Source organism: Cnephaeus nilssonii (genome assembly GCF_951640355.1).
Source record: "Cnephaeus nilssonii genome assembly, chromosome: 7".
Taxonomy (NCBI): domain Eukaryota; kingdom Metazoa; phylum Chordata; class Mammalia; order Chiroptera; family Vespertilionidae; genus Cnephaeus; species Cnephaeus nilssonii.
Genome location: NC_137078.1, coordinates 75012502 through 75026782, shown reverse-complemented (window position 1 = coordinate 75026782; position 14281 = coordinate 75012502). Strand labels below are relative to the sequence as shown.

General features: G+C 44.9%; 1 pseudogene across 1 annotated transcript; it reads right to left on the bottom strand.

Annotated features, from left to right (window-relative positions):
• Positions 1–2349: 2349 nt before the first annotated feature.
• LOC307103709 (U6 snRNA-associated Sm-like protein LSm3) lies at positions 2350–2658 on the bottom strand (annotated as a pseudogene). Its single transcript has one exon. The product of its transcript is annotated as a U6 snRNA-associated Sm-like protein LSm3 (transcript).
• Positions 2659–14281: the final 11623 nt, after the last annotated feature.

The window sequence follows — 14281 nt, the reverse complement described above, 5'->3', positions numbered from 1 at the left end:
CAGTAAGCACCAAAGTCCCACTTAAGCAAGTCCTGCCCCATAAGGGTCCCATAAGGGTGTCTCCTGTGCAACAGATCTTCCAGTGTAGACACAGCTGGTCATCACAGCCAATTGGCCTGGAGGTCAATTCCTCCCAGTGATACCAACAGCAATCAAGGGTTAACTACAACAAGACTGTGCAAACAGCCCACAAAGGGGTGCAACTAGAGTTCCCAGCTCAGGTGACTAGGGAGGCTGAGACATTGGGCCCTATAGGACACCTACTACACAAGGCCACTCTATCAACTCAAGGAGACTTAGCAGCTACCCAGTACATAGAAACAAACACAGGGAAGCAGCCAAAATGCGGAGACAAAGAAACATGTCACAAATGAAAGTAATGGGTGAAAGCAAAATACTGGATATAGAGTTCAAAATCACGGTTATAAGGTTACTCAAGAATCTTCTAGAAACCTCCAAGGAATTTAGTGAGACCCTCAAGGATATGAAAAAGGACCAATCAGAAATTAAGCATACACTGACTGAAATAAAGAATAATATACAGAGATTAACAGCAGACTAGAGGATCCCAAGAATCAAGTCAAAGATTTGAAATATGAAGAAGCAAAACACACCCAACTGGAAAAACAAACAAAAAAAGAATCCAAGAATATAAAGATAGTGTAAGGAGCCTCCGGGACAACTGCAAGCGTACCAACATTCAAATTATGGGGGTGCCAGAAGAAGAGAGAGAGCAAAATATTGAAAACCTATTTGAAGAAATAATGACAGAAAACTTCCCCTACCTGGTGAAAGAAATAGACTTACAAGTCTAGGAAGCGCAGAGAACCCCAAACAAGAGGAATCCAAAGAGGACCACACCAAGACACATCATAATTAAAATGCCAAGGGCAAAAGACAAAGAGAGAATCTTAAAAGCAGCAAGAGAAAGACAGTTAGTTACCTACAAGGGAGTACCCATATGACTGTCAGCTGATTTGTCAACAGAAACTATGCAGGCCAGAAGGGAGTGGCAAGAAACATACAAAGTGATGAATAGCAAAAACCTACAACCAAGATTACTCTACCCAGCAAAGCTATCATTTAGAATTGAAGGTCAGATAAAGAGCTTCACAGACAAGAAAAAGCTAAAGGAGTTCATCACCACCAAACCAGTATTACATGAAATGCTGAAGGGTATTCTCTAAGAAGAGAAAGAAGAAAAAGGTAAAGATAAAAAATTATGAACAACAAAGTGACAACAAATACATATCTATCAACAAGTGAACCTCAAAATCAAATGAATAAAAAAACCTGATGAACAGAACAGACTGGTGAATGTAATAGAATCAGGGGCATGGAAAGGGAGCGGAATGACAATTCTCAGGGGGAAGGGGTTGTGGGAGGTGTGGAAAGAGATTGGACAAAGAGCTTACACCTATGGGCGAAGTCAGTGGGGGCGCAGGGAAGGCTTGGAGTGGGGTGGGAACCGGGTGGAGGGGAGCTATGGGGGAAAAAAAGAGGAACATCTGTAATTATCTGAACAATAAAGATTTAAAAAAAAATACTCATGCTCTTCAAGGCCCATTCCTAGGCCCTTACACTCACTCACTGTGGACTTTTCCCCTGGTGATCTCATCCATGCCTACAAAGTTGATTGCAATCCATTTGGTGATGATTCACACCTTTATGTCTCCATCCTGGAGAACTTCCTATCTAAGCTCCTGACCAACAGGAGCCTAGCCCACTACCTAGTAAACATCTCTACCTCAGTGTCTCAATGGCACTTCAACCCCCCAATGGCACTTCAACATGCCCAAGACCTAACTCATGATCACACTCTGTGAACCTTTCCAGTGTTCTCTGTCTCAGTAAATTTGCCACCTAACAGGCAAGCCAGAATCCTAGGAACCATCACCAAATCCTGTGAATTTTACCTCCAAAGCATCTCTTTTATCTATCCCCTTCTCTTCACTTCTACTGATGCCTTGCTGGTCCAAGCTATTATTACTCCCCCCCCCCCTTTTTTTTTCTTTCGCATTTAAAAAAATCGAAAAAGGAGACATTTAATTTAAATTTAAAAATTCAGAAATTGTCTGGGGGGAAAAATCAGTAGAGCAAATCAACTCCTAAAAAGGAGGGCTGCATCTTGGTGATCACATTTATTGGGAGGATTGGAGAAAAATAAAAGTGTCATTTAACTTAAGAATTTGTGAGTTATCTGCAAATCAACTAATTTCAGGAGTGGAAGATTCCTTACTCATTTCTTAATATCAAAATTTACACAGGTTTCTCTTTTAAATATCTTCTACATTTAAAGAAACACTCATACAAAGTCTCCTAATTTCCATGCAAGATAAATTACTTGTTTCAGCCAACTCTCAATGGAGGGGCAACCAGTACAACACTATCCCTCCACAAAGAGCATTGGAACGTGCCATTTTGTTGATTTTTATATCTCTTCATATGTCTCTTCATCAATTTCTATGGTGGTCACAGTTTCTTCCATATCTTCTAATATCATATTTAAATGTTGATCATAAGCAGGTGATCTACCTCAAAGCTCTCTGTCATTTCTCATTTTCACATAAATCTGCTCATCCAAGCTGAGTCCGATGAGGTCCAGGGACTCTTCTACCTGTTGGTAGTTGGTTGCTGGTCCACTTCATTGTCCACCATGTTTCAAAACCCTATTATTACCTCTTATCTGGACTCCTGCAGGAACTCCTAACTGACCTTACTGCATAGCTCTGCCCTTCTCCAGTCTTATCATGTCACTCCCATTTAAAACCCTCTACTGACTTCCCGTTGCTCCTGGGATAAAGAGCCAACTCCTTAACTCCTTAAATGCCCTCCCATCATCATTTAACATTACACTCCCTTCTCCTGAGTTCCCTCTAGCTTCCTTTCGATTCCTCAAGTACACATGTGCCCCCACTGCCACCCCAACCACCCAGCCTTTGCACCACCATTCTTTTGAGAGGACTTTCCCACCTGGCCCACTTCAGTTTTTAGCGCATTCTTCACTTTTGGCTCAAGCACTATTTCTTTGGGGCAGCGGCCCTGGCCCTTAGTGTAGAGCTGGGTTGTTTGGTAGACATTTTCACAGAGCTCTGTCTCTTCCACATATAATCACGCTCACATATTTCTTTCTTTCTTTCTTTTTTTTAATATATTTTATTGATTTCTTACAGAGAGGAAGAGAGAGGGATAGAGAGTTAGAAACATCTATGAGAGAGAAACATCGATCAGCTGCCTCTTGCACACCCCCTACTGGGGATGTGCCCGCAACCAAGGTACATGCCCTTGACCGGAATCGAACCTGGGACCCTTGAGTCCGCAGGCCAACGCTCTATCCACTGAGCCAAACCGGTTTCGGCCACGCTCACATATTTCTCTGGGACCCCAGCCCTGTGTGGACGATGAGTGGAGTCTAGGCGGGTTCCAGGCAATGGGGGCAATATGATTCAGGAGTGTGGTGGGGGCTCTGGCCAGAGGCTTGGAGTTGCGTAGCTGTGTGTCATGGACACCTCTAGGTTTTCAAGGACTCTCCTTATGCTGCCAATGCCACCAAGGCCACAGCCAGGACAGACCAGCTGAACTGGCCCCAGTCAGCACAGATCAGCTGCTGGGGCAGCCTGGCATTTGGAGACATACAAACCTAGTCTGAAGGATACCCATGGCACTTATTAGCTGTTCGGTTTTGGGCAAATTACTTCTCTCTCTAAGCCTCAGCTTCCTCTTCTGTAAAAGGGGAATATTACTTACTGCAGTATTATAAGAATGATAGAAAACTGTGTTCATAAAGAGCTTTACCAGAGCTTTTCCAGAGCTTCACATCACAGGTTCTTGAAAATAGAAGCTATTTGATGATTATTAGAATTAGCATAATTAAGCCTCTAATAGTGCAGGCTTGGAGGACCATTTAAAAGCTAATCCCACTGGGCCCGATATCCTGGTAATCCTCAGCTGGTGTCTAAATGAGAGCCTGGTTCATCCTCTATCAGCCTTCTCCACTTCCTCTCCCCTGACCCAGCTTCCCACTGCTCCCTCCCCAGTCTTCCCCTGTTGCCCCTAGAAGCCTTCAGCCCGTTAAGAGGCCCCTTTTCCAATTCCTGCCTAACTGAGGACCCAGCAACTGTTTTCAGGGAAGCTGCCATCCTCCCCACCGCAGAGTCAGGAGGAGGGGCAGAGCCTTCTGTGCTCTCAAAAGCCACTCCCAGATCATTATTCCTTCAGCCTCATGGAAAAATTCCTGCTCACTTAAAGGCTCATGCCATCTGGCTCTTGCAATTCATTCATTCAATCAAGATTTATTAAGTGCTTTGCCCTCTCTTTCTTCATTTTACTTTCTTTCAGAAAGGATTTAGGTGACATAAAAAAACATGCGATACAAGATGCCGGGTACATAGTAGGACTCTCTGTCTTTTTGAATAAGTGAATACATTTAAAAGATTACACAGTTGTTCACCTCTCCCCAGTTCCCCCTTCAGAGGTAGGTCTCATTAAACATGAACAGAGAAGTAGGAGGTTCTTGGGCACCCCCTGAGTTCTGAGTTGTTCAACTGGGAGCCGGTTCACCATTTTAAATGTTCTAATTCTGCAGGGGATCTCATCTCATAATGCTGGCCACCACCCGGAGTTTGGGATGTAGGTACCTCAAGAAAACTTTGTTTTCTCCCCATGGACCCCAGGAAAGAGGTAGGGGATAGAGCATACCGTCCACCCCTTCACCACGGCAGCTTTTTATTCTCCCCAAGACCATCTTATGAAGCTGGGCTGCCATGTGTGACGTGCTTTAATGAAGAGTAGGGCAGCTTAAAAAGGAATCACAGGACAGAAAGAGAAAATTACAGCTGGGTAATAACTAGGATTTTCCCAGGAACCAAGGAGAAAAGTATCTCAAGAGTTAAATGCTAAATTCACTCTGCTGTCCTCCATTATACAGCTTCTCTCTGGGCGGCATCCTTCAGCAACAGCCCCTGGCAATCCACTTTCAGAAAATCCCTTCTTTCCGCACCGGGAAGGGATGTATCTCTCTGGATCCTTTCCCTCCCCCCATTCAGTTCCCAAGTCAAGAAAACTCATGAGTCATGTCTGCAGGGCTCATCAAGTTGATCAGTAATGTTTGAATTGGCACCTCCTCCCAGAGGTCATTCCTGTGAGGGAGAGCGTTGGCATTCTACATCCCATCTTTCAAGGTGGGTTTCTTTTTTTCAGGAGCTTTCTTTTCGATATTCAATATCCACACTGATGTCTTTAAATATTGAGCCTGTTAAACAAATACACTCATACCCATAGCTCAAAGACAGACATCACTTCTCAGGTCTAGTACATTCTAAAGCCATATTGAGAAAGGAAATAATTCCTTAACTACCTCATAATTAGCAGTAATTATTCCATTTTCCCTGGGAATCAGTAAATCCGATTATGGTGGCAAGGATAGAATGCCTACTCCTTTCTTGATCCCCTTTGGGATGTGTTTGAGTAAGAGTATGGTCATAGTCCCTTTAATGACTTCTCGATTCTCACAGGAGAGGCGCTGATGACTTGATTTTAGGAAGCCTCCATTACATTCTTGCCAAGAGCTAATATCAATGGGGAGAGAGAAAAGAGATGACCTATTCTCCAGTTAAATAAACTTAAAGGTAAGTATATGAAGAAACTAAAAAAATAAAATAAAATAAAAGCAAAAACAAGGACAGTAATCAAGACAGTGTGATAGTGGCATAGCATAGACATACAGATCAATGGAACCCTTACATGTATGGTCAATTGATTTTTTAAATAATTTTTTTTCTTTATTGATTAAGGTATTACATATGTGTCCTTATTGCCCCATTGCTTCCCCACCCCACCACTCATGCCCTCACCCCCCCCCCCCAACCTCCCCCTTGGTCTGTGTCCATTGGTTAGGCTTATATGTATGCATACAAGTCCTTTGGTTGATCTCTCCCCACTACTCCCACTCTCCCCTACCTTGTCAATTGATTTTTGACAAAGGTGCCAAGGCATCAATGGGGAAAGAATAGTGTGTTTGGTTTTTTTCAACAAATGGTTCTGGTACAAGTGGATATCCACATGCAAAAATATTAATTTAGACTCTTATTCCATGCCATATCCAAAAATTACCAGTAACTCAAAATAGGTTAGATCTAAATGTAAGAGAAAAAAAACAATAAAATTCTTAGAAGAAAACATAGAAGTAAATCTTCATGACTTTGGGTTAGGGCAAATTATTGATATGATACCAAAAAAACAAGTAACATAAGAAAAAAAATGATAAATTAGACTACATAAAAATTAAAAACTTTTCGATAAAAAAACTCACTAATAAAGTGAAAACAAGTGACAGAGGAGGAGAAAATATTTGTAAATCGTATGTCTGATAAAAGGATTTGCATCTAGAATATATAAAGAACTCACAACTCAATAATAAGACAAATAACTCCATTTAAAAATGGGAAAAAGAATTAAACAGACATTTCACCAAATACATGGCCAATAAGCACATGAAAAGAGGCTCATCATTAGTCTGTAGGAAAATGCAAATTGAAACCACTACACACCCACTAGAATGGCTATAATAAAAAAGACAGGCAATAACAAGTGTTGATGAGGATGTGGAGAAACTGGAGTCTTCACACATTGCTTGTGGGAATGTGAAATGGCGCAGCACTTGGGAAAACAGCTTGGCAGATTCTTAACATAAATTTACCATGTGACCCAACAATTCCGCATCTAGGTATCTGCCCAAGAGAAATGAAAACATATGTCTACAGAAGGACTTATATGTGCAAGTTCATAACAGCAGTATTTGTAACAGCCAAAAAAAATAGAAAGAACTCAAATGTTTATCCACTGGTGAATCGATGATAAATAAAATGTAGTACTAGTATATCCATATAGTAGAATACTATTTGGCAATAAAAAGGAATAAACTACTGATAGAGTCTACAGATGAACTTCAAAAACATTATGCTCAGTGAAAGAGGCCAAACACAAAAGATCACACATTATATGATTCCATTTATATAAAATATCCAGGAAAAGCAAATCTACATCAAACAGAAAGTAGATTGTAGTGGTTGCCTATGGGAATATGGAGTGACTGAAATGAGCACAAGGATGCTTTTAAACATATATATATACATGTTTATTGATTTCAGAGAGGAAGGGAGAGGGAGAGAGAGACAGAAACATCATTAAGGAGAGAATCATTGACCAGCTGCCTCCTGCATGCCCCACACTAGGGATCGAGCACGCAACCCGGGCATGTGTCCTGACTGGCAGTCAAACCACCACCTCCTGGTTCATGGGCCCACACTCAACCACTGAGTCACGCTGGCCGGGCACAAGGATGCTTTTGGGGCTGATGGACATGTTTTGTGATGATAGTTGCACAATGTTATAAATTTTTTTCCCCACAATGTTATAAATTTACTAAAAATCATTAACTAATACACTAAAAAAAAAAAAAAAAGACAACAGGAGAGGAAAGAGACAAATGGAACTGAGGGTGATGCTAGTATACAAGGGTACACATGACAGAGGCAGGCTCTAAATTTGGCTGAGCTTCCTGACAGCCAAAGGAAAAAAGGAAACCTAATTGAGCATGCAATACATAGTGTCTTCAGATTCAAAACAAAACAAAACTAGTTCTTTAAGAGCTTTGCTTTTTTTTTTTTTTTCAGTCCTTAGACCTGAGAAAATCTTTTCCTAGTGAGAGGACAATCTATGAACTAGTCAACATCCTCCTTACTATCCTACAGTCATTTCATTTCCAGGTTTTTTTTTAACAGTTTCATATAACGTCCTTCATTGCCATTGGTGGAATGAGACCAGAGTTGTGCTAGTCTATATGGATGCCCAATAATATATTTAAAATGAAATAATTTTAGAAATTCAGTTCCTCAGTTACACTAACCACATTCCAAGTGCTCAACAGCCACACGGGCCGGTGGCTGCCTCATTGGACGGTGCACGCACAGGACATTTCCGTCACTGCAGAGATTCTAGGTAGCGCTAGGCCAGAGGGTAGTTCAGTAAAAACAAATAAACGTTTGGAGTTTGGAATGCTGGTGGACGTGATTCTGTTCCAACCTTGGCAAGGACAGAACTTTCAACCTGCTTTCATACCTTCACATGTTTAGTACAGGGGCAGAAAGATGGGTTGGGAATAGGAGTGGAAATTTCATTTAAGAAATAGGACTAGGGTTGACATGCTTTTTCTAACATTTGCACATGGAATGGTGGGGTAAACTGAGGTCCATCAGGGGCCTCAACACAACAGCTCTTTCTGCATAAGTACATGCCGGCCAGGTGCCAAGAGGAGATTGAGATAGTAATACGAAAAGTCTGTCTTTCTTGCAGATATTTTACTAACCAACGGCCCCATCCCCATTCGGTCCACCCTTTCTTATCCAGAGTGAAACCAGACGGAACTGAACAGCTGACGGCTTGCACCAGAGTCCAAGGAGGCAGGCTCCTGCCGGAGGGAAGGAAAGGGCTTAGAGGACAAAAACTGGTGGAGCCCAGGAAGAGAGGAAGAGGGCTCGAGAGGGTGTTTTCCCTCCCAGTGTCAAGTGGGTGGTCATTTGGGGTACAGTGAGAGCCTGCATGAACAGGCCCTTCTTACCGAGGCGCTGTTAGGGGGCGGCCGTCCCTGAAAACGGTTCTCTGCGTATTCCTACCGGTTGGAAGCAAAACTCAGGCCAGAAGTCAACATGGGCTTTGTACATTTGCCTGTGCTTTAGGTGCATGTTTTTCTGGCTCATAGGACAGTTGTTTCGAGTAAACTGTGCCTCTTCCTCCCTTTCACGTTTTGAGTGCAGTGTTTGAGTGAAAACCACCCAGAGGTATTGGCCAAGGCCAGTGTCTGCTGTGACGAGACCCCACCACCCCAGTGATTTGAGGCAGTGTGGCCTCTGGGGAGAAATTAGGGGTTTAAACAAATAAAGGGGTGTACTGAGGAGCAAGGGGCACCTGGCCTGAAGGAATGAGAAGAGAGACGAGGTGGAGGCCACTGTCATACCAGCCTCTGGAGCTGCTGGAGGGTGCAGTTGTTGAAAACGGAGGTGAAACCCGACAGCCACAGGCAACACGGAGGGTAGACTGGCTCGTGCAGGGAGCTGGGAGGACACAAATGACCTGACCAGGTCTGGAGCAACAGCTGCTAACAGTCTTCACTAAGGAAACGTGTGACGCTCCACTGCCATTCTCCAAGCCTGTCCTTCTCTGGCTGTGGCCAAACGAATGGAAGAATTAGTTGGTGTGTGATGGGAATCACTAATTTTGTACATTTCAAGTTGTTTGTGGTTTTACTAATATTTGTATATTTCCAGTTGTTTGTGGTTTCACTGCTATAATTACGCCTTTTATTGTATTTAGTTGGGGAGGGAGGGTCCAGAAGCTCACAGTAGGTCCTTTCTATGACAAAAGCTCTGATCCGTACGGGTCAGGGATCTAGGTGGGGATCAGGCGCTGCTGCTCTGTGGGCTCTGGCGGCACCTTCAGGAGCTAGGAGAGTGACTGCGGGGTAGGGTTGGGGTCTCACTGGGCCTTCTGTGAGGCAGCCTCAGTTCAGCTCTCCATTTGCTCCTAACCCCATGCACTCCCACTCTGGCTAGTGAACCCCAGTGGCATCCAGAGCTCTAGGAGTCAATGTTGGGTCAGTGCCAGTGCCCAGTACCTCTGAAATGCCTGGGTAGCCACAGGCCCTGAAAGAGGGCAGGGTATTCAGACCCCAGGGGTCAGCTTGTCTGTGCTCCTGTGCTGATTCGGCTGATTCACCTGGCCTTGGCCTCTCTCACCACTTCACCTTGGAAGGTGTGTCAGTCAGGACTCTTTTCATTGCACAAGGCAGAGAAAGTGTAAAAGTCCAGGATATACAAGAAAATGTTTAAATTCTCCATTGTGTTTTTTATTTTATTTTTTTAAAAAGTTTTTTTTATTGACTTTTGGAGAGAGGGGGAGAGGGAGAGAGAGAAACATCAATGTGGAAGTGATCGGCTGCCTCATGCAAGCCCGACCAAGGATCGAGCCTCACAGCGTGGGCATGTGCCCTGAGCCCACAACCTTTCAGTGCATGAGATGACACCCAACCAACTGAGCCACACCGGCCAGGGCTCCGTTGTGTTTTTAAAATGTTTTCGGGTGTGGAGTGTGGGGAGGGGGGACTAATATAAGGTGACAGGAAAAGATTTGACGTTGGGCGGTGGGCACCACTGCCATACACAGATCTTGTAACACAGAAATCCACACCCGAACCCTATATGTTCATGTTGACCAACGTCACCCCAAACAACTCAATAAATAAAGATTTAAAAAATGTTTTCTGCTATAACAAGTATTTTTTTTTTCTTTTATAACTTCTGCAAAGGAGAAAAAACTTAAAAATACTTTTTCCATGGGGGCTGGGTGCAGGTGGGCAAAGGGAGGGAAAATGGGGACATCTGTAATAATGGCAACAATGAAAATAAAAATAAAGTTAAATAAAATAAAATACTTTTCCCAAATCCCAAGAAACTCTATCATTCTTGTCCTGCCAGTTGCTTTAAATAAAACAAGAGCACTGACATCATACTCATCAGGTTAAATATTAGATAGAAAGTTCAATTTCCTATAACAACCTTACAATGAGTAAATACAATTTTCTACAATAAACAAGCATCACAGTCTTAAGGTTAAGGGTTATAAAACAATAAACCATTGTAGTTAGAGTAGAATATTATGGGAGAGCTTCTTGCATACAAATGACTCAATATCATCATCACAAGATACAATAGAACAAATTTGAAATAAGATTTAAACTCTGTCTGATTAACTCTCTCTTGCTCTCTCTCTTCCTTGTACCTCTCATCTCATTCCTAATCTTTACCACACACAAAATTATATCCAGCCCAATGCTTTCCCATATCAAAAGCCTTCATGCCAATAACTTTTCCTTCTCTCAAGCTTCCTTATTTATTGTTATTGAAACCTCTGGTTTCAACTACAATTTTAAACAGATAAAGTAAGAGATTGGGGGCTTATAATATTTTATTTCCTAAAAAATAGCTGGGTCCAGGGGCTCAAATGGTGATCAAAGTTATCTCTTTGTCTCTGTCTCTCTTTCCATCTCTCATCTCTCCTTGATCTCTGATTCAGTTGGCTTGCTGGCCTCATTCTCTTTGGTTGTAGAGTTTTCCTCTGAGGGACAGTGAAATGGCCACAGGGAGTCCAGCTTGCACTCCTAGAGAATGGGACAACATTCTCTTGGTAGGCCTGACAGAAAACTCTCAGGTTGGCCCATCCCTGAACTAATCATTATGACCAGAAAAATGGAATAATCTGTAAGCCTGTTTCACATACCCACCTTTGGGCTCTGGGGAATGGGGGCTGAGCGGAGATCACTGTTACCTAAACCACATGGAATTAGGGTTCTTTCCCCAAAGGAAAGGATGCCAAACAGGCAAATAACCTTGGTCTAAGACAAAAGGATGAAAGGTGGTGTTCTATTAAGTCAATGGAGATAGAAAGTAATTGTGACATTTGCTCATCAAGGCCCATCTGGCAGTGAGGCCCGATACCCCATCAACAGACTAGAGCTTTGCATGGTGAAGTGGATGATCAAGAACACATTTAAGGAAGATGAGTGTGGAGCACCCTTCCAGGTGTGCGCTGCCACCTGCCTCACGTACCGGCGCTGAATTGGATATTAGGAGACATGCTCCAGTGGCCTGTAATCCCAGCATTGTTATCATCGGCTCTGAAGGTGCAGCTGCTGTGTTAGGAAGGTCACCTCCTCAGGTCACTGAGACCGTTTTTAATGAGGGAGTGTAGGCCATTTGGAATGGCAAATCGGTCTGGAAAAGAGGCTTGGCTGACAGCCTGGGGCAACCCTCAGAAGCTGTACTTACAACCTTGAATTACATAACCCAGATCTATCTCCTGGCCCAGATGGAGGTGGAGAGTCAGCAAAGGGCTTTAGTAGGAAATGAGCAGTGGTTGACAGTGAAGGGGAAGACAGTGGGTCCCTTGGGCAGGGAGGGCACAGAGCTCCTCTTATGGCCTGCACGTGCTACTCTATGAATGACAGGGATCACCCTGATTATGGGGTCTAGCACAGGATTCCATGTGCCTCGTAAATGGATTGTGGAAGCAGTTGGTACTGTTTCAGAAAGGCTGCCCCACGGCACTGAGGTCCATGCATGATGACTTTGGGCCTTGGGGAGGGAACAGATGCTGGGGCTAATTAGGGCATGGTTCCTCTGGCCCAAGACAGAGGACATCCAGATAAAATGGAACACCTGCGCCCAGTGCATTACGTGGGCAACCCTGCTCGCCAACCAGCCTGTGTGGAGATGACTCAGAGTGGCACGTCTTCTGAAACTGGGCAGTCAGCGTTGGGTGGCGCAGTTCCTCCCGGGCCTGGGATCAAACCCACCAGGGAGCAAGAAGCGTCCTCTGTGTCAGGGGCGTAGTGGGAGACGTTCCCGGTTTATGGGCTCTCTGAGATTGTGAGAATCGTGTTTCCAGCAGAATTGTAATTGGCAAAGCTAGGACTGCTTCCCCGCAGGGACCCCCTCACCCAAAGGATTTCACAGAACTTCACCAAACGTGTGTGGAATGCTCTGTCCAGGTCAGAAGTCGCAGTGGGCCAGTACACAGACGCTCTAATCCATACTACGCCCTGGGAACTCTGCCGCCGCCTGTGTTCTCCACCACGGCCACGTGTCCATCTGGTTTGGGGCTTGACAACAAGGGGACACAGAGACCGTCTCACTCAGGATGCCAACAGGCGGAAGGATAGGCTCCGTGGTGGCTCCGCTGCACGGAAAACAAGATCAGAGCCTGGACAGCAGACAGCTGTTTGGGAGCTCTGTGGCCTTCCCCTGGTGACTACACCCCCATTTTCACTGGAGGAACAACACCTCAGCCATGCTCCGTCTGTGGAGCTTAGGGGCCAGGGGTGAGGGGAACTGACAATCTTCAGGCGGAAAATCAAGGGGGTTTCTGATGACACTGGTGTTGGCAAAGCTGTTCTATGCAGGATCGGTAGTAAATATTCTCAGCTTTGTGGGCCACACGGTCTCTGTGGCTATGTCTCAACTGCAGTCGCGGAGTGACGGCGGCCGTAAACAACATGGAAGTAAAATGCCTGGCTGCGTTCCAATGCACAGTTCTGTACAGAACACAGGTGGCAAGCTAGACGTGGCCTACAGGCTGTAGTTTACCAGCCCTTGGTTTACGCACCTGGATCCAGCTGAGCCTGAAGCTAACAGCCCTTGTGCCTTTTCAGTTGATAAACCAGTGAATTCCCCTTTTACTGAAAGCAATCTGAGTGGGTGTTTTTGTCAACACATTGGAGAAGTGTCTTATGGATTCACCAAGGTACAGGCTGGAGGCAGGGTTTCACAATGGATTTGGTGGCCCCAGGGAGACTGGAGACAAGGTAGCACAAAGGAAACCGTATCTGACTGGGGACTGCTCAGCATACCTGAGAGTTTATCACCTGCAGCCAGAAGCCAAACTACCTTCCACCCATGGGCGACATGGAGGGGTGGGCAAAGACCTGTCTGAGGACATCGACCATAACCCCAGGTGAACAGGAAATGCCCCAACGAGGCCAAGGAGAAGCCAGCCCTCTCTCGGTGAGAACTTGATGGGAAAAGAAGGATGGTGATGGGGGGATGCCTGGAGAACCTTTGGAATGGAGCCCAGTGGTCCCTTGATCCCAGGTGGGGGGTGAGATACCCTCCCTTTTCAATGAGGATGTGGGGAGCCCTCTCCCCAACACTTAATCTGGAGACAGCAGAGGATAAGGGAGGAGAAAAGAGTGGAGGGGCAAGTTTCGGCCCCCAGGGGGTACCAGGAAATCCACAGTCACTTAATTGATGAATTAAGGACCATTTGCCCAAGACCAACACCCCACCTATCTAGAGGCTGCCTGCTCTGTGGCATGTGGTATGGCCAGGCCCTTGCTACACTTCACATTGAAGGGATCTGCTTCTCCCTCTGTGAGAAAATCGGAAACTCCAGCCTCAACAGACTTACAATCCCTTAAGGGGTTGAATCTTTTCGTGGAGGGGAGAGGAACTGAGAGAACATCCCTGGACTGATATGGGGTCCAATGCCATTTCACCCGCTGGCTGAGCAGGTGTCAGGGACAGGCTATGGAGCAAAGAGGCCCTCTGCCCTGGGATGCAAGATGGCTGAGGGTGGTGGCTAGAACGCGTCAGAGAGTGTGGCAGCGCGGCAGGTCTCAGATATTAAGAGTTTGCATTCGAAACCGGTTTGGCTCAGTGGATAGAGCGTTGGC